Source organism: Pongo pygmaeus, chromosome 3 (genome assembly GCF_028885625.2).
Source record: "Pongo pygmaeus isolate AG05252 chromosome 3, NHGRI_mPonPyg2-v2.0_pri, whole genome shotgun sequence".
Taxonomy (NCBI): domain Eukaryota; kingdom Metazoa; phylum Chordata; class Mammalia; order Primates; family Hominidae; genus Pongo; species Pongo pygmaeus.
The window spans coordinates 199389489-199413299 of NC_072376.2; the positions used below are offsets into that span (position 1 = coordinate 199389489).

The 23811-nt window shown below is 45.2% G+C and overlaps 1 pseudogene; it reads right to left on the bottom strand.

Moving 5' to 3' along the window:
* Nucleotides 1–17943: 17943 nt before the first annotated feature.
* LOC129036028 (U4 spliceosomal RNA) lies at nucleotides 17944–18015 on the bottom strand (annotated as a pseudogene).
* Nucleotides 18016–23811: the final 5796 nt, after the last annotated feature.

Sequence of the window (23811 nt, forward strand, 5' to 3'; positions counted from 1 at the left end):
ATGTGTTTCCTCCTCCAGCCATGCTGGGCTGCACCCCTTTGCCTGCATGTGGTGTCCCCTTCCCACTTACTGACCTTCACACACATGGTTCCATCCACCAAGAATGCTCTTTGCTCTTCTTTGGATCTAATTAACTTCTATTTATTCTTCACATTTCAGTTCCAAAAACCATTGCCGGCCTCTGGATTTAATGAGGTCCTCTGTTGGCAATCGAATGCCTAGTATGTCTTCTTAGTACTGTGCCTATTCATAATTAATTTGTGGTTATTCATTTAATGTTTGTCTTCTCTGAAGGAAACTGCATTCCTCAGAGTCCATGAGGAGTTTGCTTACCACTGCCTTCCAGCACCCAGCCCAATTCCTGGACACAGAACATACTCAGTAATAATTTCCCTGTAACATACACAGCCTAGAGTCACCGTCTTTATTGCAAAGACTTATTCTATTCTGAAGCCCTGACTTAGCTCAGCCTATTGCTGCTCCAGTACACGTATTGAACAGGCAGCTGGACACCTTCTTTTTACTCCTTTCTAATTGATCTTTCCTTGCTTCTGGGATCTCTCCAAACTCTCTTTTCCCGAGACATTCACTGCTCATTTAATGCACTGTAAATGATAGCTGTATTTTGCGGCATATACCTATATGACACATTACTGAGTAGATATAGTAATTTTTTTCATGAATTCCATATTTTCTTTTTATTTATTCATTTATTTTTTTTTTGAGACAGAGTTGCGCTCTTGTCACCCAGGCTGGAGTGCAGTGGCACAAACTTGGCTTACTGCAACCTCCGCCTCCGAGGTTCAAGTGATTCTCCTGCCTCAGCCTCCTGAGTAGCTGGGAATATAGGTGCCCACCACCACAACCAGCTAATTTTTGTATTTTTAGTAGAGACAGGGCTTCACCATGTTGGCCAGGCTGGTCTCGAGCTCCTGACCTCAGGTGATCCACCCACCTCAGCCTCCCAAATTGCTGGGATTGCAGGTATGAGCCACTGCACCTGGTGGAATTTCATATTTTCTTATGCATAACAATGATCTCTATTAGAATCCTGGTTTGGGGACGTCAAATGACATTTAGGTGCCCTTATACTTTAGTAGATTGTGGTGTGCCCTGACCTAGGAACAGCACTTTCTTCCTTCCAAGAGTAGTGCAGTCGTGGTATCAGGGTGAGAGAGGCTAGACTGTAGCCTGGCCCCCAGAGGACCAGACCAGCTGCTCACAGAATCCAGGGTAGACAGTGTGGCCTGATCCATCTGGGCTCCATGAAGATCATCAAGGGAGAAGGTTCCCCACTGCGCCTTCCATCACAAACCTGAGAATGGCCTCTTTACTCATATTTCATAACTTCAAATACATATAAAATGAATATATTTAATATATACTCTACAATCTATGAATAAGATAAATTTTCTCCTGATTCTTCCCCAAATATTTAGCCATTTTTTAAGATGCTAAAATGATGCCATAATAAATATAAGAATAGGCCAGGTGCAATGGCTCGCGCCTGTAATCCCAGCACTTTGGGAGGCTGGCAGGGGCAGATCGCCTGAGGTCAGGAGTTCGAGACCAGCCTGCCCAACATGGTGAAACCCCGTCTCTACTAAAAATGCAAAAATTAGCTGGGCGTGGTGGCGGGCACCTGTAATCCCAGCTACTCGGGAGGCTGAGGTAGGAGCACTGCTTGAACCCAGGAGACAGAGGTTGTAGTGAGTTGAGATTGCACCACTGCACTCCAGCCTGGGGGACAAAGCAAGACTCCATCTCAAAAAAAAAAAAAAAAAAAAAAGAATAAAAGTTAGAAAACTTCAAACCATCCAGATTGCAGTCTCATTTTACCCATATAATTTATGTAATCCCAGCTATCTCTTCAATTTTCCAATGTTTAAATTGTGGGAAACCATACTGAGCTTTTATATATAATAGCTAATTGCAAGCCTAAGTGTCTATACTAAATAATAAAGATAAACGGTGGTTTTCCTACCTTCTCCATAGGCGAGCCCACAAACTATCCCGACAATATGTTTTATGTTGAAATCATGCCAGTGCTTATCTATATCCCTTCCCCGATCCATTGCAGTGCAGTCTGTCGCCTGCAGCATACTGATGACGTAAGAACCTATTTCTGAGCATCTCTTGCAGAGTCCTCATAAAAAATGGCTGCCACTTTGGGGATGACTTTCCCATTTAACTCTTTTTAAAACACTCTGAGTTTCTTCTAATGATTTTAAAGCATCAATATTTAGAAATAAAAATTTTCAAGATGACTTCTGGAATTTTCTTCCTTTTGTAAGAGCAATTTTAAAAGATACCATTTCAATTCCATATTAGACATTCTGCCACTTCCAATGCAACATCTGGGTTTGTGTGTGTGATCAAGAATGACAGCTGACATGTCACTGCACTGATTTTGACATTCGTCAATACAGAAATCATCACAGACTCGGACAATGTATCTTGGGTGGTAGTGGTATGATCTGTAACATTCACCTATGCATGTTTTTACCACTTTTTAAAAATATAAATAAAGTGAATAACAAGGGAGGTAGATTACGATTTTTAACAATCTAATGGGAGCATAGTAAAACACTCTGAACTTTATCTTTTTCTTTACCATTTTCACCACTACCTACTAGGCTTAAAAGTATTCTCCACTCTATGTGGAAGATCATGTTTATACCCACAACCTTGAAAGAACTTCTCCCCAATCAGCTGACTAATTATAATTTACCTAATGCATTAATGTGGCACGAGTATCCTGTGATGCGTAAGTAGAATTAAGGCAGTAGAACTTTAAGAAGTTAATAGATCTGCAAACTTTGCCCCAGGCTTTTGCAATCAGAAACTCAGGGTGTGCTGGAGCTCTACAAAGGAGTTTGACATAGCCTGAGGTGAGAACCATGAAAATGAGTTCTGTTATGGAGGAATGTGGTAAATATCCTACACGGGTTAGCTTCATCATGCACCCCAGAGCTGACCTGAGATGTCCGGTGGGTACCTAGTTCAACAGCAGCCCAGGCCTGCGGTTGCAGCCCTGCATGCACCCTGCATTACCTGAAAGCTTTCAAACACTGCTGGGCACAGCCCTACCCTAGACCATGTGTACACACCACGGTTATTGATCTTCACCGCACATCAGAATGGTCTGCAGAGAGTTTAAAAACAACAGGTGTGTGAGACCCACTGCTTGGAGACTGTGTTTCACATGGTCACGGGCGAGCTTCAGGTGTTCATGTATTTTGGAAACCGGGTGGGTGATTTCAATGAGCAGCCATCATTAAGTAACACTGGTGTGTGTCCGCGTGTGCACACACACGCATAGGCAAAATAAACACGTATGTTAACATGGGCTCCACTGCAGCCTCGGCTGAGCGTTAGACATGGACCTACCTGTGTGACTGGCTTACTCTTGAGGCCACCAGAGATCTGTTCACGTAAAGGAGCCCAGTGTGAGGGGAGAAGGACTCAGGCAGCTGAAGCCGCTGTGAACAACGGCTTCGTCATGGGGGTGGGAAGTGTCGTGCACCTGAGTGCAGCAAGGCGCCCGCCTTTCAGCTCCGTCCCCACCCCACGGCCACAGACTTGGTCCTGAGAGACAGACAGCTTTAAAGAAAAAAGAAAAAAACCTCAGCGACTTGAGATGGCACTAGCCAACAGAAAGGAACATTGAACTACGAAAGCGACATGCTCCTCACTTCTCCGCAGATGACCTTTTATTTGCTTTTGCAGGATGAGGCCGTCAGTGCCTTGCAGCGAGTCTGGGGTGGGGAGAAAGGGTTACAGCTCCTGGCACATGGTAGAGTTAGTGAAACGTGCCAGGCGGAGATCTGCAGGTATCTGACTGGACAGTGAAACCCACTGCTCCCCTCATCCCTTTCTCTGTCACACACACACACCTAGTGACCTTCAAAAGTGTCTCGGGAGAATTTGACAGGATGCTCGCATCCTGTGCCAGTGACAGCACTGTTATCACTGTTAGTGTGACCCTATCTGTTTCTCAGGCTTGTAAGGTGACCAGGAGGAACATACATACACAGACACACACACACACACACACACACACACACACACGCACGCAGCCACCGTCCCATGGGAAAGTGAGGACAGGTTCACACTCTGGGGACATGGGAAGCAAAATATCACTCACAGTGGAAGCTGCCCCCCAAGCCGAAGACGCGGGACACCCAGTTCACCCGTCCCTTCTACAACCACAAGAAGGTCTAATGATGGGAAAGTGGAACCAGCCCACACACCAACACCGGAGTCACATCTTGCACTTGTGTAAACACACACAACCAAGCTACAAGTTACACGAATTTGTTTCTGGCGTTGACCAAAATCCCCCGTCTCTAGAAATGTGAACACAGTATCTGGGATGATATTTCTGACCCTATATTTCTGACCTATATATTTTTTTCTTCGTGTTTCTCTTTTTAAAAATTCTTTGTCTCTTCCAATGAGTTTGTAATGGGCTAGCCATTTTCTTTTTTTTTTTTTTGAGACAGAGTCTGGCTCTGTTGCCCAGGCTGGAGTGCAGTGGCGCGATCTCGGCTCTCTGTAAGCTCTGCCTCCCAGGTTCACGCCATTCTCCTTCCTCAGCCTCCTGTGTAGCTGGGACTACAGGCGCCCGCCACCACGCCCGGCTAATTTTTTGTATTTTTTTTTGGTAGTGATGGGGTTTCACCGTGTTAGCCAGGATGGTCTCGATCTCTTGACCTCGTGATACGCCTGCCTCGGCCTCCCAAAGTGCTGGGATTACAGGCGTAAGCCACTGCGCCTGGCCCACTTTCTTGACAAAGGGCATTTATTACAGCTATAGAAAAATCTGGTTTCTCTGTCTATAGATAGTAAGTCATAGCTCAAGCAGTGAATGTCTCCTTACAAATTTGCCTCTAGCCAGTTATGTGTGATGCTGAAACTGAAGATCTATCACCCTCCAGAACATCTACAGGATGAATGCCTCCCACAGTGGCTAGTCAGCCAGAATTGTCTCCTCCCCACGTGAACTGTGGCCAGGCACAAACATCTGTCAATGGCCCTAAGTTGTGGTGAGAAGAAAGTCACTGTTTAATGCTTTCTGAAAATTTCTGTCTCACTTTGCAGAAGATGATGACTTGTTACTTCCTAAATTTCGCAGTTGGGAACCCTGGTTGTCCCATCCAGGTTTTGCTGTTTAACTCTCCAGGCTGTAAATGCAGAGAAAGGAGTAGAGTTAAATGAGTGCCTCCTGTGGGATGTTTTAGAAAGAATTCAATGAATTCAATTCCATAAGAAGGTCTGCAGTTTTATCATTTAAATCATCAAGTCTATAAATTAACAAATTTGGGATTAAACACTCCAGATATATGATGTGGTGGGGAATTTGTTTTCCAAGCCCTCTGAGAAAGACATGCCAAATGCTTAAACTTTTTAGCATGAGTTTTCTTTATTAAAGGAAACCAACTGAAACACTTGCAGAAAATAATCTCGAACAACAAAGAAAACTGATTTACCTTGTGCTTCCCTACTGTTTCCTGCAATCGCTTGCCCTGCTAAAAGGGACAGACGGTGCTTTTATCAGAGTTTGGGAAAAGGATGCACTATCTGTTCAAGTTTTAAGGCCCACTATTATTTCCACTATTATTTTAATGATCCACAAAGTTTATATGGATTCCACACAGATTAACCAACACCTTCCTCACTATTTCATTCCAATGCCACATGTAAATATTCATGTAAATCCAACCAACTGATCAAATGTAAGAACTTGATGTTCTTTAATTTTGTTTTGCTTTCCTCAGATTCATTCATCTGAGAATCTAGGGACATAGAATATGCTAGTTTGGATGGCTGTGGATTTGATTAATTTAAAGATTTAAAATAAGAAAAGAAGACCTAATGAACATTTTATTTTCTTCTTACACACACACAACCCTCTTACTCGATTTTTTATTGTACCCAAAGACATAAGGAACAGATGAAATGATATGTAGGACCCTCCTAACACTGTGTGCTGCTGATTTTATGAAATGTATCATTGATGACTGATGATAATCAGATGCACAATTCTATCCTAATTGGAAATAAAGAACAGAGCACTCAGTCAATAAAAATTTGAGAGCACATTATTTAAACTCATAAAATACCTAGAATTTTTGCTCTTCAATTATTAATAAAGAAATGTCATGATATTCAAATGATAATAGATTTCTTTCAAAAGTTTTTTTTTCTTTCTTTTTTTTTTTTTTTAGAGATGGAGTTTCCTGTTGCCCAGGCTGGAGTGCAGCAATGCGATCTCGGCTCACTGCAACCCCCGCCTCCTGGGTTCAAGTGATTCTCCTGCCTCAGCCTCCCAAGTAGCTGGTATTACAGGTGCCCACCACCAAGCCCGGCTAATTTTTTTGTATTTTTAGTAGAGACAGGGTTTCACCATGTTGGCCAGGTTGGTCTTGAACTCCTGACCTCAGGTGATCCACCCGCCTTGGCCTCCCAAAGTGCTGGGATTGCAGACATAAGCCACTGCGCCCGGCCTGAAAAAGTTTTAAACCCACTCTTTCCCAGATATATAATTTGGTCAGCACATGTGTCCTATTATTTGAAGTTTGATCCATCACAGTAGGGATGACGGTTATTAGTGCTACATTGAATTCATGGAAGTATCAGAAAAAGCAATGCTTGGAAGCCAGTTGTTCTGTGAGTTTGTGTCTTTCCTCTCTGTCTCTGCATGCGATCTCACAGCCATGTTAAATGGATGTCACCCTTTCTCCTCCTTAGATTCAAGCTGCTTACCCTGGGCTAAGGGAGACACAGAATGGCCAGTGCGGGAACCGTGTGACTCAGTCTCGGTCCCATCTCCTCCTGTCTGTCCTCTCAGATCACACATAGTCCTGTTTCAATCACTAATCGGGAACAGCTCTGTTAATTCCACTATAGAATTCTTTCTCACAGTGACTCACTCGGTCAGTAGCGTTTATTGAGTACCTCCTGCATCCTGGGCACTCCTCCACTCCATTGTTACAGCAGTGAATCAAACGACAGCTAGCCCTGCCCGCAAGCACTTGCACTCCAGAGAGAGGAGACAAAGAATACAAAACTAAAAATATAAAAGACGATGTGCCACACGTTGGAAAGTGATACGTACTCTGGAGGTGAGTAAAACATGAAGACAGAAATATGACTACAGTGACATAATTTTACCCTCAAAATCTAGGGACGTTTGTAAAAGAGAAGGGATAAGAAATAAAGAAATGGCAAAATGTCACATTCACAGCAAGACCTTTCCTGGTTCAATTCATTTATTTTTTTTACTTAAGTTTTAATTTTTTTTTTTTTTTTTGAGATGGAGCCTTGCTCTGTCCCCCAGGCTGGAGTGCAGTGGTGTGATCTCGGCTCACTGCAACCTCCACCTCCCGGGTTCAAGCGATTCTCCTACCTCAGCCTCTTGAGTAGCTGGGATTACAGGCATGCACCACCACGCCCTGCTAATTTTGTATTTTTAGTAGAAACGGGGTTTCACCATGTTGGCCAGGCTGGTCTTGAACTCCTGACCTCATGATCCGCCTGCCTCAGTCTCCCAAAGTGCTGGGATTACAGGTGTGAGCCACCGCACCCAGCCTAAGTTTTGATTTTTTTCAAATTTTTATTTTATTTAATTTTTTTTTTGAGATAGAGTCTTGCTCTGTTGCCCAGGCTGGAGTGCAGTGGTGCAATCTCAGCTCACTGCAACGTCCTCCTTCTAGGTTCTAGTGATTCTCGTGCCTCAGCCTCCCAAGTACCTGGGATTACAGACGTGTGCCACCATGCTAAGGGGCCACTGCCGATTCTCCTGTAACAAAAGACAGGTTAACAAGAGAAAAGCACACAGATTTGTTTAACCAAAGTTTTACATGACATGGGAGACTTTGGAAATGAAGACCCAAAGACCCAAGGGAAAACTGCCCATTTCTATGCTTAGATTTGATGAAGAGTGGTAGCCCTGCGGAGCTGTGACTGGACACAGAGGGAGCGTTGGGACAGTGACGGACGGAGGGGGACCCAGCTGGGCCTGTCTGTCTGGGTTCCTCTTGGCCTCCCTGTGTGGTGTTCCTTCTTCCTGGGTGTAGGGCAGGGACCCTTCTGGAATGAGGGTCTTATAACCTACTTCCAGGCAAGTTAAGTCAGAGAACTTCTTTATGGCCAGCTCTTACTCAGAAAGGCAGGGAAAGTTTGAGTAGTGATTCTAGTTTTTAATGGCTGGCTTTGGGGAAAGAGATTCTAGTTTCCGTGACCTGCTTTAGGGAAGAGGATTTCTGGTTTCTATGACTCACTTCTTGGGGGAATGAGGGACGAGAGACAGGAGGGCAGGAGGAGGTCAGAGACTTGGTTCTGAGGCTGCTTCTGAGGTTTTCCAATGCCCTTTAGTTCAAAGTCCTCAGCAGGTCAAGGCCATGCTTGGGGTATCATCTTCGGAGCCATGACTTATGACTTAAAGCAAGATGAACTGTTTTGCTATTATGTAGCAGAATCACGATGAACTGTTTTGCTATTATGTAGCAGAATCAAGATGAACTCTTTTGCTATTATGTAGCAGAGTCAGAATTAAACCCAGCCTGCAGAATTCAGTCCCATGTGCTCCATTGTTATGCTATCCCAGTCTGTGCAGTTGAGTGGATAAAATGAAATGGCATCATTGTGCTTATCCCATAGGAAGCAACCCATACATGACAGATACCACTATTTTAACTCAGCACCATCCATTCAGTCATCGTGTGGTCTTCATCTTTTGAAGCCTCATTTTCTCTTCTGTAGAATTTGCATGAGTATTAAGAAGATGTCTGAGGATGCCAGGTGCTAGAGCTGCAGAGAGAACTTGCAGAGAGAAGGGGTGTTGGTTGTGTTGGTTATTAAGGTGTCTTAGGCCATCGTTCAGCCCCCCTGAGCTCTTCCCTCAAGCTGAGCTCTGGGGAAGGGAGCAGAGGGGCATGAACAGGTCAGGTTTGGGGCCTGCCCTATGACCTCCACATCTCTCTTCTTTCCTCGTCTCCAAATTTTAGAATGTGCATCCTTTCAAATCTTTTTTGTTGTTAACGTAGTTGTTTGTTCATATGCCAGTACCACAACTACAGAGGCCCTGAAATGCCAAGAATTAACTTCTTTTCTTCCCTATACTGTTTTAAAGCACAGATTTTGTTATAATTTTGGTAGAGCAAGACCAGTAGATAGGAGATGACTATCACTGAAAAAAAAAGTCTCATGCTCACAGATGCGAAGAGGAGTGAGCGCCTACACCATTGGCCACACGGGTAGCACCCGGGTCAGGCAGGAGGCAGGGTGAGCAGGGGGAGAATGCTGGGGAGAGGATTCCATGGGAAGGAGCAGGCAAGGCAGGGTGAGCAGGCTCAGGGTGGAGAGCTTGAATAATTTCAGCAGACTCTGGGCATAGGGCCTGTCCCTAACTGTCCGGTACCTGGTTTGGGGTTATCAGGGCAGGGGGAGTCATGCCCCTGGATCTGAGGTCCCCAGTAGAGGAGGCGGTTAGGGGCGTGGGCTTTGGATTGGTTCACTTGCATTGGAAAGGCTCTCACTGGAGGCAGAGGGGTCCTTCACTCTCTCTAGGAATTGGCTAACTAGAGACAGTAGTATGCCAACTGACTGCCAGTCCCCCCAGCCTCAGCCAGATCCCAATGTCAAACCATAAACATACATAAAATAAAAAGACATGGTTAGACACATGCATTCTGCAGTGTCAAATAACACCTGGGCAATGGAAAATTCATAGCTAGTCTCCCAGGTGGGGGAAAAAAAAGGAACTATCAAGAACAGTTACTATTGCAAAGTGTTATCCCACTAAACACCCTCTATCTCTCTGTGTTTTGTAGCATGAAGCTTTGTTACCATGACGTCACATGCTATCCATGGGGTTTCGTTGCTGTTACAGAGGTCCCCTTAATATGCTGTTCTGCATTTGTAAAAGTATCTTTGGTTTGGAAGCCTGACACCACTGAAAGAGAACTGCAGTGCAAATGGTTTTGAAACCCTCCACGAATTATCCTAGAAGCTCAGCTAGTTCCAGGGCCTTCCATAACTCCAATTCCAAAGGACTTCATATCAAAACATTCTTTGCTTATTTTGCTACCCCTCAAAATTGCATTTATCCCTTCTCTGGAGATTTTAACAGCTGGTGAGCTACCCTAGGCTCTGGTGGCACCCTCTATAAGCGACCCTTGACCTTCCACTTTTCTGAACTGATGAAAACATAGCTGTGTTAGCTCAAATAAATATTTCCTAACTGCCTACTTTGGGGAAAATGCTGTGTGAAATGCTTGATGGATTTATTTATTCAACACCTGTTTATGAAGTGTTGATTATGTGCTAGACACTTTTGTAGACATTGAGGATACAGTATTGAACTAAATAGACAAAAGCTCCCTCATGGAGCTTATTTTGTAGTGGGGTAGGCGGGTGCTGGCAATAAACAAGGTGAAAATATATGGCATGTCAGGTGGTGATAAGAGCCAGGGGGTAAAATGATGCCAAGATGGGGGAGAGGAGGCCTGCCACTTTAAATAAGACAGTAAGAAAAGGTCTTTGTGAAGGTGACATTTTAGCAAAGACTTGAAGGATGTCTCTGAGAGAGGATTGTTGGAGATGGAAGCAAGAGGGATTGAGCTAGAAACACAAGCGATGGCAGCTGAAACCTGGGTTGCTCAAAATGGAGTTTATGGAGAGTGTGTGTAACAACAATAAGATAAAAAAAGGAGAGATATAAAATCAGTGCCTTCACCTCAAGAACTTCATGGTCTCATTAGAGAGGTTTCTAACAACAAACCATTAGAAATGAGACAGAGCAGGGACCCCTCTTAGGGGCCTGCAGGTCCCTCAAGCGTGAAAGAAAAATCTCGAGTTCCTTCAAGGGGAATTCCAGGCACCCAGCTATCCCTGAAGAGTAAATGAACAACTTGACCAGCAAGAAGGTAATAGTAGCTTAAAACAATAACCAAGGGAGTTGAAGTCATGGGGTGTTTGGTGAAGTCATGGGGTGTTTAGACAAAGCTTCACCTCCTTACCCAGTTGCAAATCCCAACATCTTTGAATCCACCTGTGACCTGTGGAACCCTGCTTCATGACACCCTACTTTTTTAGGCCAAACTAGTATTAGCCTCAATGTATTAATTGACTTCTTTGCCTGCAACCTCTGCTTCTCCAGATTTAAAATCTCCTACCTGTAAGCCATCGAGAGGTCAGGTCTCAGGTGTAAGCTGCCCAATTCTCTTTCCTTGGCATCCTGCAAATAAACGCTTTGCTTTCTCCTGCTGCAAGCTTTGCTTTCTCCTGCTGCAAGCTTTGCTTTCTCCTGCTGCAAACTGCGATGTGGATGTTTGGCCTCACCCCACAGGAGAGCAGACACCCGTTCAGTTCAGTAACAGAAATAGGTCATTAAAGATGGATTCTGTCTATGGTTCACCCAAGCAAGTGAAGTCTGTGTTAAAATACTCAATAGTATCTCTCTTAGCTCTTGCCAGAATGAACATGAAGTCAATGACAGGTTGGTAACTCATAAAATTAAGGCAGATGTCTACACTCTTCGTCACCACTCTCACCTAACACTTCGTCAGCATCGACCATGCACAATTTACTCTACTGAGTGTAGGAAGAGGCACAGCCGTGAATGTGAGCTTCCGGAGTGAGGACGTCCTGCGCTGTCACTTTTAAGGAAGGCTTCACGTAGGCCATGCTGGAACCCAGAATGCCTGAGACGACCGCTAGGGAGGAGACTGCCTGGGTCCTGTGGCTGAAGGAGAATGAGCCAGGGCTTCTCACAGACAGACATGGGTGTAAAGGGAGATGAGGGAAGGAGTTTGGCCTTGATGTGCTGGTCCTTACCCTGGGCGGATGGCGGTGGATGCAGGGCGAGGGTGTGAGAGAGGCAACCCTACTTTACTGAAGGTCTTGGGAGCTCAGCAGCGTGGGCTTGCTGGGATTCAGCTCCCTGGGCCCTGCCCTCTTCTGCAATACGGACAGCAACCGGGTAAGGAGGCTTTGAGAGAAGAGACTCGTAGAAGGGCAGGTGTGCAGAACTGAACACGGAGAGCATTGGTGAGACGTCCCAAGGCTTCCAGGAATAGCTGCGAAGAGCACAGGGCTGCCTGGAGAGCCTGTGTCTGCAGTAGAAACCAGCACCTGCAAGACAGGCCATGGCTGTGAGGGGGATGTTGGAGGTGCTCAGCCTACTGAGCTCTGGAGCCAGCATCATATGTAAATACGTGTTAGCACGTGGCCCAGCACTGCATGATTCATAGTAAATCTTTACAGAATTGAAATCTATCTGGTGTCTCTAGAAATTGATTTGAAGCACAAGGTAGCAGAAGGTACTTGTCAGAAGGAGACAGACACTCAGTTCGGAGGAGGGAGAAACAGGGAACCCAGAGGAGGGCGAAGGCGTCACCTGTGAGGCCGGGCATGTGGCCTTGAGCAGCCCCGTTGTGTTGCAGAGGTTTCACAGATCAGTAGTTACTGTCTTCATCTGGACTATAGAGATCACATATCACATAGGCCACAAAGCCTGTCATTCTCCAAAGTAGAAAACTTTTACAGGCTGTTTTTATCTCTAGAAACACTGGATTGTTTGGCAGTCACCAGAAACATCTTTCCACCCACACACGCCCACGGAAGCATGTTGAACATCAGTGAAGTACGTTACACTGGGGATTGCACCACGTATCTTCTTATATAGCAGTTTTTATATAGTAGTTCATTAGGGGAGCAGAGATTTTTTTTCTCTCTCTCCCCTCCCTTTGTAATTTTCAGAATAGCGAATAGCACGATCAAAGCAATCATCTCCTGTTTTCCTTTCTCTAGAGATTAAATAAATCAGGCTGAAAAATCTCTGAGCCTATGATAACAATCACTCATTGATAGCTTATCACTTAGGAAGAGGCTTCAAGGGCTAAAAGACGTAATGAAACCCCAGTGCAGAACATGTAAATGAACAGACTGTCTTTCCCCTCATACGTCCCACACTACTCAGTACAGAGGCCAAAGCTCTGTGAGTGCACAGGGCTGGGGAACGAGATGCCATCTGGAACTGGAGATGCAAAGCCACATCCCATCCCTGATCCGTATGGCCCAGGCCCAGCCTGGGAAGGTGTCGGGGTATACTGACTGCGGGGGTCCCATCATTTCTCTTGGAACCGGTTCTCCGCACGCTGTGCAGAGAACAATACTGTCCTCTAGCGGTCAGAGGTCAGAACTGGAAATCAAGAAGCTTGTTTTTATTCTCCTCCCGATATTGTCAGTGATTCCCAGAGCAATATACCACTCCCAAAGCAGTATACCACTCCCAAAGCAAAGGGAATGGATTGACACAGTTTACAAAATCCAGGCCAGAATCATCCTGGCTTTGCCTCCCTTGTCTGGGTAATGACAGCTGCAGGGTTTGATCCGGTCTTTGGGGCAGTGAAGCATGTATTTAATCTATCCATAGTTCAGCTTTGCCAAGGGAGAATCAAGATTTTTCTATCTTTATTAAATATGCGTGTAATTTGTCATCAGCTAAATGAGCAAACAATATCTCCTTGTCCACCTCATAGACTTATGATGAGGGTCAAATAAAAGCATAAAAACAGTGTAAAAGTATAAAACGGAATAAATGAGTTATTATTGAGGAAAATGCACATTTATTTGTTATTTAAAACACTTCTTTAATTCACTTCTATGTTTTAGGATTTTTACCTAGATATACAACATCACAATTTATATATATGCAATGAAAACATAATTTATATTCTATGTAATTATGTCCTTTCTAGGCCTACTGATAAGTCTTATCATGAAGAAAATGCTTTATCTGTGACTTTAAACTCTGTACAATATGTGTCTTCAACCTCTTATAATTCACCCACAGGGATTCTCTTCAAGGATGATGTAACCCACATTTCCAGAGCAGCCACACAGGACAGCCGCCTCTGCACGACCATTACCATAAGCATGCGTGTGTTTGGTACAGACAGAAATGGACGATGGGGAGTGTGGGCCCTACGTTGGTGAAGCTAATGTTTCCTACCAGATACCACCACCAATTTGCTTAAAGTTGCTTTCAAGCTATTAAAATACTGAGAAGGGGGTGATCATAAATACTTAGATGGCTGAATTTTTTCCTATATTAGTATAAAAATTGGATGGTAATACTTGGGTTCAAATTATATAACAGCATAGTGATTTTTTTTTCACCTTTGCGAGAAAAATATTCTCAGTGAAATATCAGATTCAGAAACAAAACAAGAGAAAATGTCTTTTCATATGCTTCAGTGGGGAAATGGGATGCAAAGGAACATTTCCAATAAGGAAACATTTGCTTAAAGTGATTTTTAAGGAAAGTTCTTTTATAATGACCTTTAAGATAGTTAAGATCATAACCGGGCACGATGGCTCATGTCTGAAATCCCAGCACTTTGGGAGGCCGAGGCACCAGATCAATTGAGGTCAGGAGTTTGAGACCAACCTGGCTAACATGATGAAACCCCATCTCTACTAAAAATACAAAAAAAAAAAAAAAAAAAAAATTAGTGGGGCATGGTGGTGGGTGCCTGTAATCCCAGCTACTCAGGAGGCTGAGGCATGAGAATCACTTGAACCCATGAGGCAGAGGGAGCAGTGAGCCGTGATCAGGCCACTGCACTCCAGCCTGGGCAACAGAGCGAGACTCAGTCCCAAAACAAATAAAATAAATAAAATAAAATAAACAGATCATATCCGGCAAATGTTGACAACTATTTTACCTTCATACTTATTCAAAAGTTCAAAATAACAGCAAAAGACTTAAGTAGGAGTGCTAAGGCAACCACAAATGGGCGAGCAGTTTAGTTTGCACACAGAATTGAATTGTACAGGGCAGGGCTCACACACTGACCCCTGCCCAGGGGGACGCTTAAATATCAAGGCAGGAGAACATCGGTGTGTCAGCCTACGTGGGGCCAAACTGCAGAATTTCCTACAAGATCCGTCTTTCCTCCTCTTTTATAGTCTGATACTCTCTTTGTCAACCTGTTTCATTAGTTAGTAGGTCACAAATAAGGAAACTTCTCAATTGCTGAAAAATCTTTCTCTAGTTCTTAAAATCACAAGGTTTGTCCCTTTAATATACATGTTTTATATCTATTCTGACAGTTGCCATTCAGTGTGTATTGTTACCACGTTTAATACATTAAAGTAAATCCCACTGCACCGTGCGTGTGGACTGCCATGCGCACTGACTGTGCTCTTCTTGTTCAATATGGCTCTGCTTTTAAAGCTGCGGTCTGTGTGTGTTTGTGTGGATGATGTGCACGGCTTTCTGAAATGAGGCTCCAGTGGTGGTGAAGGGGACAGTGGGGCTGGACTCTGCCCCCCTGGCCCACCTGGGCACCCAGCTCCCGTCCTGGTCCTGCTCCTGTCCTGCCCATCTCGCCAGATTCTGAGCCTGGGTTTGTTCACAGACTGATCCCCAGACTCCCACGCCTGGGACTGGACATCTTCTGCTAAAACTCTTATCTAAATTCAGTGTGCCGCAGGCTCACCTTTCACAAAAGGACTAGATTTTGGCTGATGAGCCCTGTTCTCTTGGGTGTCTGACTGTAGTGAGTACTTGTTTGGGCTGCACCGTTCCTGTCTCGGCACCAATGTAGTCGACCGCCCAGGTGAGGCCGAACCAGGAGAGCTTTGGCAGCAGCGAAGCCTCTCCATTCTTTCCAGACCAGTGCTGACATATGCCCCAGTGGTTTCAATAAATAAACTAATATCCAGACATCCACCCCCTCCAGGGACAACAAATATAGAGGTTAATACAAATATTGAGAGGACAGGTGGGGCGTGGTGGCTCACACCTGTAATCCCAGCACTTTGGGAGGCCGAGGCAGGTAGATCACTTGAGGTCAGGAGTTCGAGACCAGCCTGGCCAACATGGTGAAACCCCCAACTCTACTAAAAATACAAAAATTAGTCATGGTGGAGGGCACCTGTAATCTCAGCTACTCGGGAGGCTGAGGCAGGAGAATTGCTTGAACCCAGGAGGCAGAGGTCGCAGTGAGCCGAGATCATGCCACTGCACTCCAGCTCCAGCCTAGGGCCGAGTGAGACCCTGTCTCCAAAAAACAAAACAAACAAAAAATAAATAAATAAAATAAAATAAAAATAAATATTGAGAGGACAAATATGAAAGAAAGCAGATTAGATATTGGCATCAAGCTTTTTAAAGAAAAAAATACTGATTTTATTCAAACGCAGCGAAGTTTCTATTATTAATACTGCCACCACAGAACCCGCTGACCTTGCAGAATGGACGCAGACACAGAGCTCACTGTGGCTAAGACCAGGTCAGCCTATGGGATCTAGAGAGTTCTGATCCGAGCAAACCCTGCCAGAAAATGGAACTCTTATCAGAGAATGAGGAATAGAAAGAACACTTTTCTGTGAATGCCTCTTTACTGTCTCAGTATAGAAAATTTACACAAAATTCAAGAAGCAACTCAAATAACTGCCTCCTCGTGCCCCTGCCTGCTACTTATTCAGATTCATGTTCCCACCATGTTTCTCCCACTCTCAGGGCAGCACTCATGACTCTATGACGCTCGTTTCTGTGCCTTCACTCCCCCAGGATTGTGAGCAAGGGTAAGACAAGGATTGTGCCTCATCCATCCCAGTATCTCATAGAGTGATGTGCAAATAGTAGGCCCTTAAAAGATGCGCGGAGTTAACACATAGTTCATTTCTGAAGCTTTTGGCAGCATGGATGCTTTGATCCCTTGCTGGGAGGGAACTAAACTTCAGACCACCAATGTGGGATCTTGAAACGGAAACAGGGAATCCTGTTTTCACTTCATATGTAGATGACTTTACAAAGATGTCACTCCCACCTTAGCAAGGAGAAAAAGCCACGTGATCTTCACAATGCTAACTTTTCTTGAGCACATCAGAAAGCTGAGGTTGCAAGGCAAGCAAGTGAAGTCAGTTCTGAGGAGTGACAGGTCCCTCGGGGAGCATCAGACCACACAGATGGTTTCACCCTTGGCGGAGTGTGAGAGGAGGGTGGGTGGAGCCACCATACAAGCAGGTTGGAAGAGAACAGCCAGGCTGGGCCGGGTGCGGTGGCTCACGCCTGTAATCCCAGCACTTTGGGAGGCCGAGGGAGGTGAATCACAAGGTCAGGAGTTCGAGACCAGCCTGGCCAACATGGTGAAACCCCATCTCTACTAAAAATACAAAAATTAGCTGGGCATAGTGGCGGGTGCCTGTAATCCCAGCTACTCGGGAGGCTGAGGCAGGAGAATCACTTGAACCCGGGAGGCAGAGGTTGCGGTGAGCCAAGATCGCGCCACTGCACTTCAGTCCGGGGGGTGACAGAGTGAGAGTCCGTCTCAAAAACGAGAAAAGCAAAACAAAACAAAATAAACAAAAACAAAACAAAACAAAAAACCCAGCCAGAATGCAGCAAATTCTTAAAGTCTGAGTGTGAGCTTGTGCACTAGATGGTTGAGAAAGACCCGGGGGGGCCTGAGACACAAGGAGAACCTGCATTCACCTAGTGTTAGCTCTTTCCACCGTCTCCACTGTGTGCTCCTGAGGAAGATCTGGACAGGGCAGGACACTCTAGCTACTGTCCCTGACACAGATACTGCTTCAGGGGAGGGGAAGAAGCAAAAGCTGTTTGTCCTTGGGGGAAGACCTGGAAAATACTCAGGTGCAAGATCCTGTGATGGATGCAAAGCGAAGGCGGTTACCACAGGGAAGGCAGCTGGGAAGCTTTGCAGGCAGGAGGAATAGCTGCTGGGCAAAGTGACACCACTGATGTGTATTTGTGGAAAGCTCACTATCACCACCTGCCTCTCAGCCCCTACGAGCCCAGAGAACAGGCAAAGTGCTTCAGCAGAGCTATCTAGAAGAATCTAGTGCTTCTGTCGCCAGGTGTGTGAAAATATCTCAACTCCTCACAAGGTCCACTGCCTTGCACTGCTCATTTTCAATTAGTAATAATCACGCCTTGGATAAACCTCATTGGCTATGATACTGCCACTGCAGAGAGCTATGCTGTTCATTTTCTTCACCTAAGACTGACAAAGCTGGGGATGGCAGGGGCAGTCAGACCTTAGCTACAAGAGGCTGGGAAGTGTAATTTTCATCCATCTTTCTTTCCTTCCCTCCCTGCCTGCCTTCCTTCCTTCCTTTCTTCCCTTTCATCTCTTTTGTCCTTTCTTTCTTCTCTTTCTTCTCTGCCTCTGCAGTTCAAACAGGCATTCTAGCTGTAGTTCAGAAAGTGATTCCATAAATGGGTTGGAACAGGAATTGAAAAGCCAGTCCACAATTTCTACCGCACCTCTCATCCCACTAAATACCATTATGTCAGAGGCCCTGTTTATTTCCTTTACAGTGCCACAGCAGTTACAACAATACAAAATACACATAATGGTGGTTTATTTTTAGTTATTTAATGTTCTCTTCTGCCCCATTCATTTATAAGTTCCACTCATGCCTCGTGTAAACAAAAAATAAAACTCTAAGCCCTCAACCAACTGAATGGATCCCTTCTGAGCCAAGGAGACCTCAAATGATATGGTTTGGATGTGTGTCCTCTCCAAATCTCATGCTGATGTGATCCCCAATGTTGCAGGTGGGGCCTGGTGAGAGGTGTTTGGGTCATGGGGTGAATCCCTCATGAATGGCTTGGTGCCATCCTCATGGTAATGAGTGAGTTCTTGCTGTATCAGTTCATAGGAGAGCTGGTTGTCTAAAATAACCTGGCACCTCTGTGATTGCCAGACAGGTTCTTCTTGCCAGCTGCACAGACAAAATCAATCCACTGAGACCACGGCATTGCAGTAGAGAAAGAGTTTAATGACACGAAGCCAGCCCACATGGGAGAACTGGAGCTATCATTCAAATTGGTCTGTCTGAAGGCTCAGAGGTTAGAGTCTTTATGAAAATTTGGTGGGCGGGGGTTAGGGAATGGATGCTGCCGATTGGTTGGGGATGAAATCACAGGATGTGGAAACAATCCCCGTGCTCTGAGTCAGCTGCTGGGTGGAGCCACAGGATCAGGTGAGTCAGAAGTCAGGAGTCCAGGTGGGGTCTATCTGAAACACATCTCAAAAAACCCATCTTAGGTTCTCCAGTAGTGATGTCATCTATAGGAGCAATTGAAAAGGTCTCAAATCTTGTGACCCCTGGCCACGTGACCCCTGAGTAGTTAGGGATTGTAGGAACAACACCTGTCTCTTAGCAGGTTCAGACCCCTCCCATAATCCTAACCATGAGGTCTTTCATTGGTTCTAGAAAGGTGGTTCAGTTTTGGGAGGGCTGTTATCATCCTTTTCTTAAGGTTAAACTATAAACTAAATTTTTCCCAAGGTTAGCTTGGCCTACATCCAGGAATGACCAAGGACAGCTTGGAGGTCGGAAGCAAGATGGAGTCACCTATGTCAGATTTCTCTCACTGTCATCATCTTTCCAAAAGCAGCTTCACCTCACCCCTCTTTCTCTTGCTCCCTCTCTTGCCTTGTGATACGTTGGCTCCCCCGAGTCTTCCACCATGATTGGAAGCTTCCTAAGGCCTCACAAGAAGCAGATGCCGGCAACACACTTCCTATACAGCCTACAGAACTGTAAGCCAAAGTAAACTTTTCTTTATAAATTATCTAGTCTCAGGTATCCCTTTATAGCAATGCAAAACAAACTAATACACCAGAGAAGACTGAAAAACTGAATTCCCCACCACAATGGGAAGGGATGTCAGAAACGCCTCGCTATGCCCCCTCCCTTTGGAGTTTAGGTACAACTGACCAGCATTAACATGAAAACAGATATCATAACACCGACAAAACAGACTCCATGGCAATAAGATAACAAATTCCAACCTGACTCTGGTATAGCATCATATGACAGATAGCACTCTCTGAAGGAAATCAAGTGTATTTTACCTTAAAATATATTTCATTGACATATTTTGAAATGGCCCTGCAAAGCCATCTTTCATGGAGGAAGTTTGTAGAGAATCTTCATTCATGCAGCCTGGCATTTTCCAATCTAGGAGAGATTAACTAAGAGTCTGACACCTGGCCGGGCACAGTGGCTCACGCCTGTAATCCCAGCACTTTGGGAGGCTGAGGCAGGCGGATCACAAGGTCAGGATATCAAGACTATCCTGGCTAACATGGTGAAATCCTGTCTCTACTAAAAATACAAAAAATTAGCTGGGTGTGGTGGTGGCACCTATAGTCCCAGCTACTTGGGAGGCTGAGGCAGAAGAATGGCATGAACCTGGGAGGCAGAGCTTGCAGTGAGCCGAGATTGCGCCACTGCGCTCCAGCCTGGGCGACAGAGCAAGACTCTGTCTCAAAAAAAAAAAAAAAAAAAAAAGAGTCTGACACCTGTTGAGTTCTGAAAAGAGACATTCAGTATCTATTCTCTCTGAAGGCTGCTACCTGGAGGCTTCATCTACATAACAAGGACCTTGCCTTCCACAACTCCCCTTATGTGAACCCAAGCATTTCTTTCTACCAACTTCAAGCCTTTAGACAAAGCTTAACTGTTTCAACCAATTGCCAATCAGAAAATCTTTGAATCTACTTATGACTTAAAAGCCCCCCACTTCTCACCTTTGAGATATCCCACCTTTCCAGGCAGAACCAATGTACACTGTACATGTATTGATTTATGTCTTTGCCTGTAACTTCTTTCTCCCTAAAATCTATAAAACCAAGCCATAACCCGACCACCTCAGACAGCCTCTGTCAGGACCCCTTGAGACTGTTCTCTGAGTCATGGCCACTCATACTGGTGCAGAATAAACCTCTTCAGCTGTTTTACAGAGTTTGGTTTTGCCAGTAACACTCACGCTATGTGCTTTGTCCACCTTGTTCTTGGGGTATCCTCACTCTAAACCACAGCGTTTAGTATATGGTTGGCACTTGATACATATTGCTGAATAAATGATCAGGCCCTTCAAGAACTGGGTAAGAACAAAACAAAAGCAAGACTGCCCTTTCTATGGAAAAATAAATACTTAGATGTACAGACATCTCAACTTCCTGAATTTCCCAAAAGGAAATGCAGGGAGGGGATGAGATGATGTCTGCTCTAGTTAACTTGCTTGGAAGCAGCAATTTTGATCATGGAACTATAAAAATGTATGTGACCCTCCAAAAAAAATAAAGAGGGGAAATAGTTCCAATGTTCCAAACTCCCTCTTTAGGTCTGAAACATGTGTCACTGGCAGATCACCCTCCTGGGAGTGCACGCCTGCACTAAGCCCATGTTTGGCTGTGCCTGGACGCCTGCAGCGTTGCTCCTGTGTCTCCATTAGTGCTGGCACACACTCCTGCAGCCTGCGCCAGCTGCTTTTCAAACAGATTCACTGGCAACAGAAAAGGAAGAAAAAAAAAATCCAAGGTCTTAGGGTACATTTTTTTCATTCTCTTTCTACAGTTAAAAGGAAGCTGGAAGCTTGAGAAGGATTCACAGTAGCTGAATAATAGCCAGAAAGGGAGATTAGCAAGGAACATTGTGAGAGCTGGCAGATTTTTCTTGGGTTTAGCTCGAGAAGAATGTAGTGCTGTGTGTGTTTGACTTGCTCGTTCTCTTGGTGTCCCCCTCCCTTGGCTCCAGGGCCCCTGTACACCTTCCCTCTTCCTTTGCCAGGAAGGGATTGACATGGGGTCAGTCACGAAGATGCTGTCTCCCAGCCCCACCCCAAAGGTCACAGCAGGAGGCTGGTGCAGGCTGCATCTCAGGCTGCCAGTGCGGAACAAAGACGAGGGCCGCTCAGCTCTTTTCTGGCTACCCAGGGAGAACAGTAAATCCCCTGGTGCCGCAGAGAGACCTGGACTTGGCGTGGAGACATGCTCCTTCCAAGTGACTAATTGTCAGATTTTCATATTTCATAAGGCATGCCAGCAATGAACAAGCAAGCAAATGGACAGCAAATTAAGAAAATTACTCTAATTTATTGGTAACAATCAGCTTTCATTTTCCTTTTTGCCATGGAACTTCTTCCTAATGACCTCCCCTCCTACAGCTGTGTCATTTGGATAAACTCACGTCTCTCAGACATTTTTTAATGAAATGTGAGGCTATGCATGAAGGAGGAAGGAGAGGAAAAAGAGAGTTCCATATGCTCATCTCCTTTCATATTGTAGATGGTTCATAATGAGCACAGTGTCTTTTGAAATGTACTTTAAGGCGTATTTCCATTTCCTGTAAATCTTCAGCTCTGGGTGTCCCAGTCATTGAAGCTGTGGGTTGCAGTGCTCCAAGAGTAAAAGGGTTCAGGAAATGCGACCGCAAAATATACTGATTGCTTCAAATGGGGGACACTGGAGGAGCAGCAATGCAGGGAGGGGCTTTCTCTGAACCTCCCTATCTGCCTAAAAACCCAACTCTCCAACAGGGGCTCAATTGTCACGCATCTCCTCCCTGGGAATCTCATCAACCTGGGAGGATTATCCAGGAGAGACTTGGGGTCCACAGGACATCCAGGCAGACTCAGTCACAGGCATCACCCATTCACCTTCCCCCAGGTCATTCTCTCGCCCCAAGCTTCCTGCACCTCCCCTCTTTCCCTGGGAAGAGGTTTGTGGGCTTCCAGACCACACTGGGTTTGGGCACTCACTTTTCTTCCCTGGGCTGCCCCTGTGCATATAATACATGTGTTTGCCTTTTCTCACACTCATCTGCCTACTGTCTGCATATTTCATAGACTCAGTTATCAAACCTTCAGAGGGCAGGGGGGATGTCTTCCCTCCCCTGCAAGGGAAAAGTGGCTTCCTGCTCTTCCAGTTTACAGTTATATGCTTGGACAGTCAAACCTGATTTTTGTTGCTGTCTGTAGCAAGACAGCAAGACCACAGGCTAGACTTTGGAGAGAGGAAGAGAGCAAAGAAAAGTGAAAGAATAAGAGTGAGCAAAAGTGAGGGAGAGAGAGAGAAGACAGAATTTTATGAATCTCTTAAGCATATGTGGAACTCAGCCTGGATGTCTGTGATCACGCGATTGGTCCAGGATGGGAGGTGGGCTGCCTTTGTGCCTGGAGGGCATGGCCAGGAGACCCCCACTGCTGTAGAGCAGGAGGAGGATGCAATGGATGGGAGGGGAGCAAACTGTTGTTCTGTTCCCTTTGTGCTGAGAGATGGTGGAAAGAGGAGAGAGAGGCAATGTGGGCCACCAAGCATTGAGGGAACTGAGCATTTACTGAAGAAGAGATTTTAAATTAATAAATTGGGTTGAACAAAATCTTGATTTGCAGTCCTGCCCCATTCCTAACGCCGGCAGGTTCAGGCTCAGGAGCGAGATGTGATCACTTGTAGAGAAACTGAGAAGTCACGTGTGTTTAGTCCATGAGACTGTGATGTGAGTGAGTTTGCTGCCCAGCCACAGTTAAACTTAGCCAGCATCTGCATGTTCTATTTTACTGATGGGATAGCACTGTAGGAGGCAAAAGGAGATTGTGAAATGACACTGAGATCATAGTGATAATCTTATTATCAACAAAAAGAGTCAAACGCTATAAAATGTTTGAAGAGGGTTATTCTGAGCCAAATATGAGTGACCATGGCCCCAGGAACAGTCTCCCAAGGTCCTAAGGACATGTGCCTAAGGTGGTCAGGCTGCAGCTCGGTTTTGTACATTTTAGGGAGACATGAGACATCAATCAATACACGTAAGGTTCACATTGGCTCAGTCCAGAAAGGCAGAACAACTCGCATTGGCAGGGGGAGAAGAAGTGGATTCGAAGATTTTCTGATTGGCAGTTGCTTGAAAGAGTTCAGTTATTATCTAAAGAGCCGGAATCAGAAAGGAGTGTCTGGGTTAAGACAAGGGGTTGTGGAG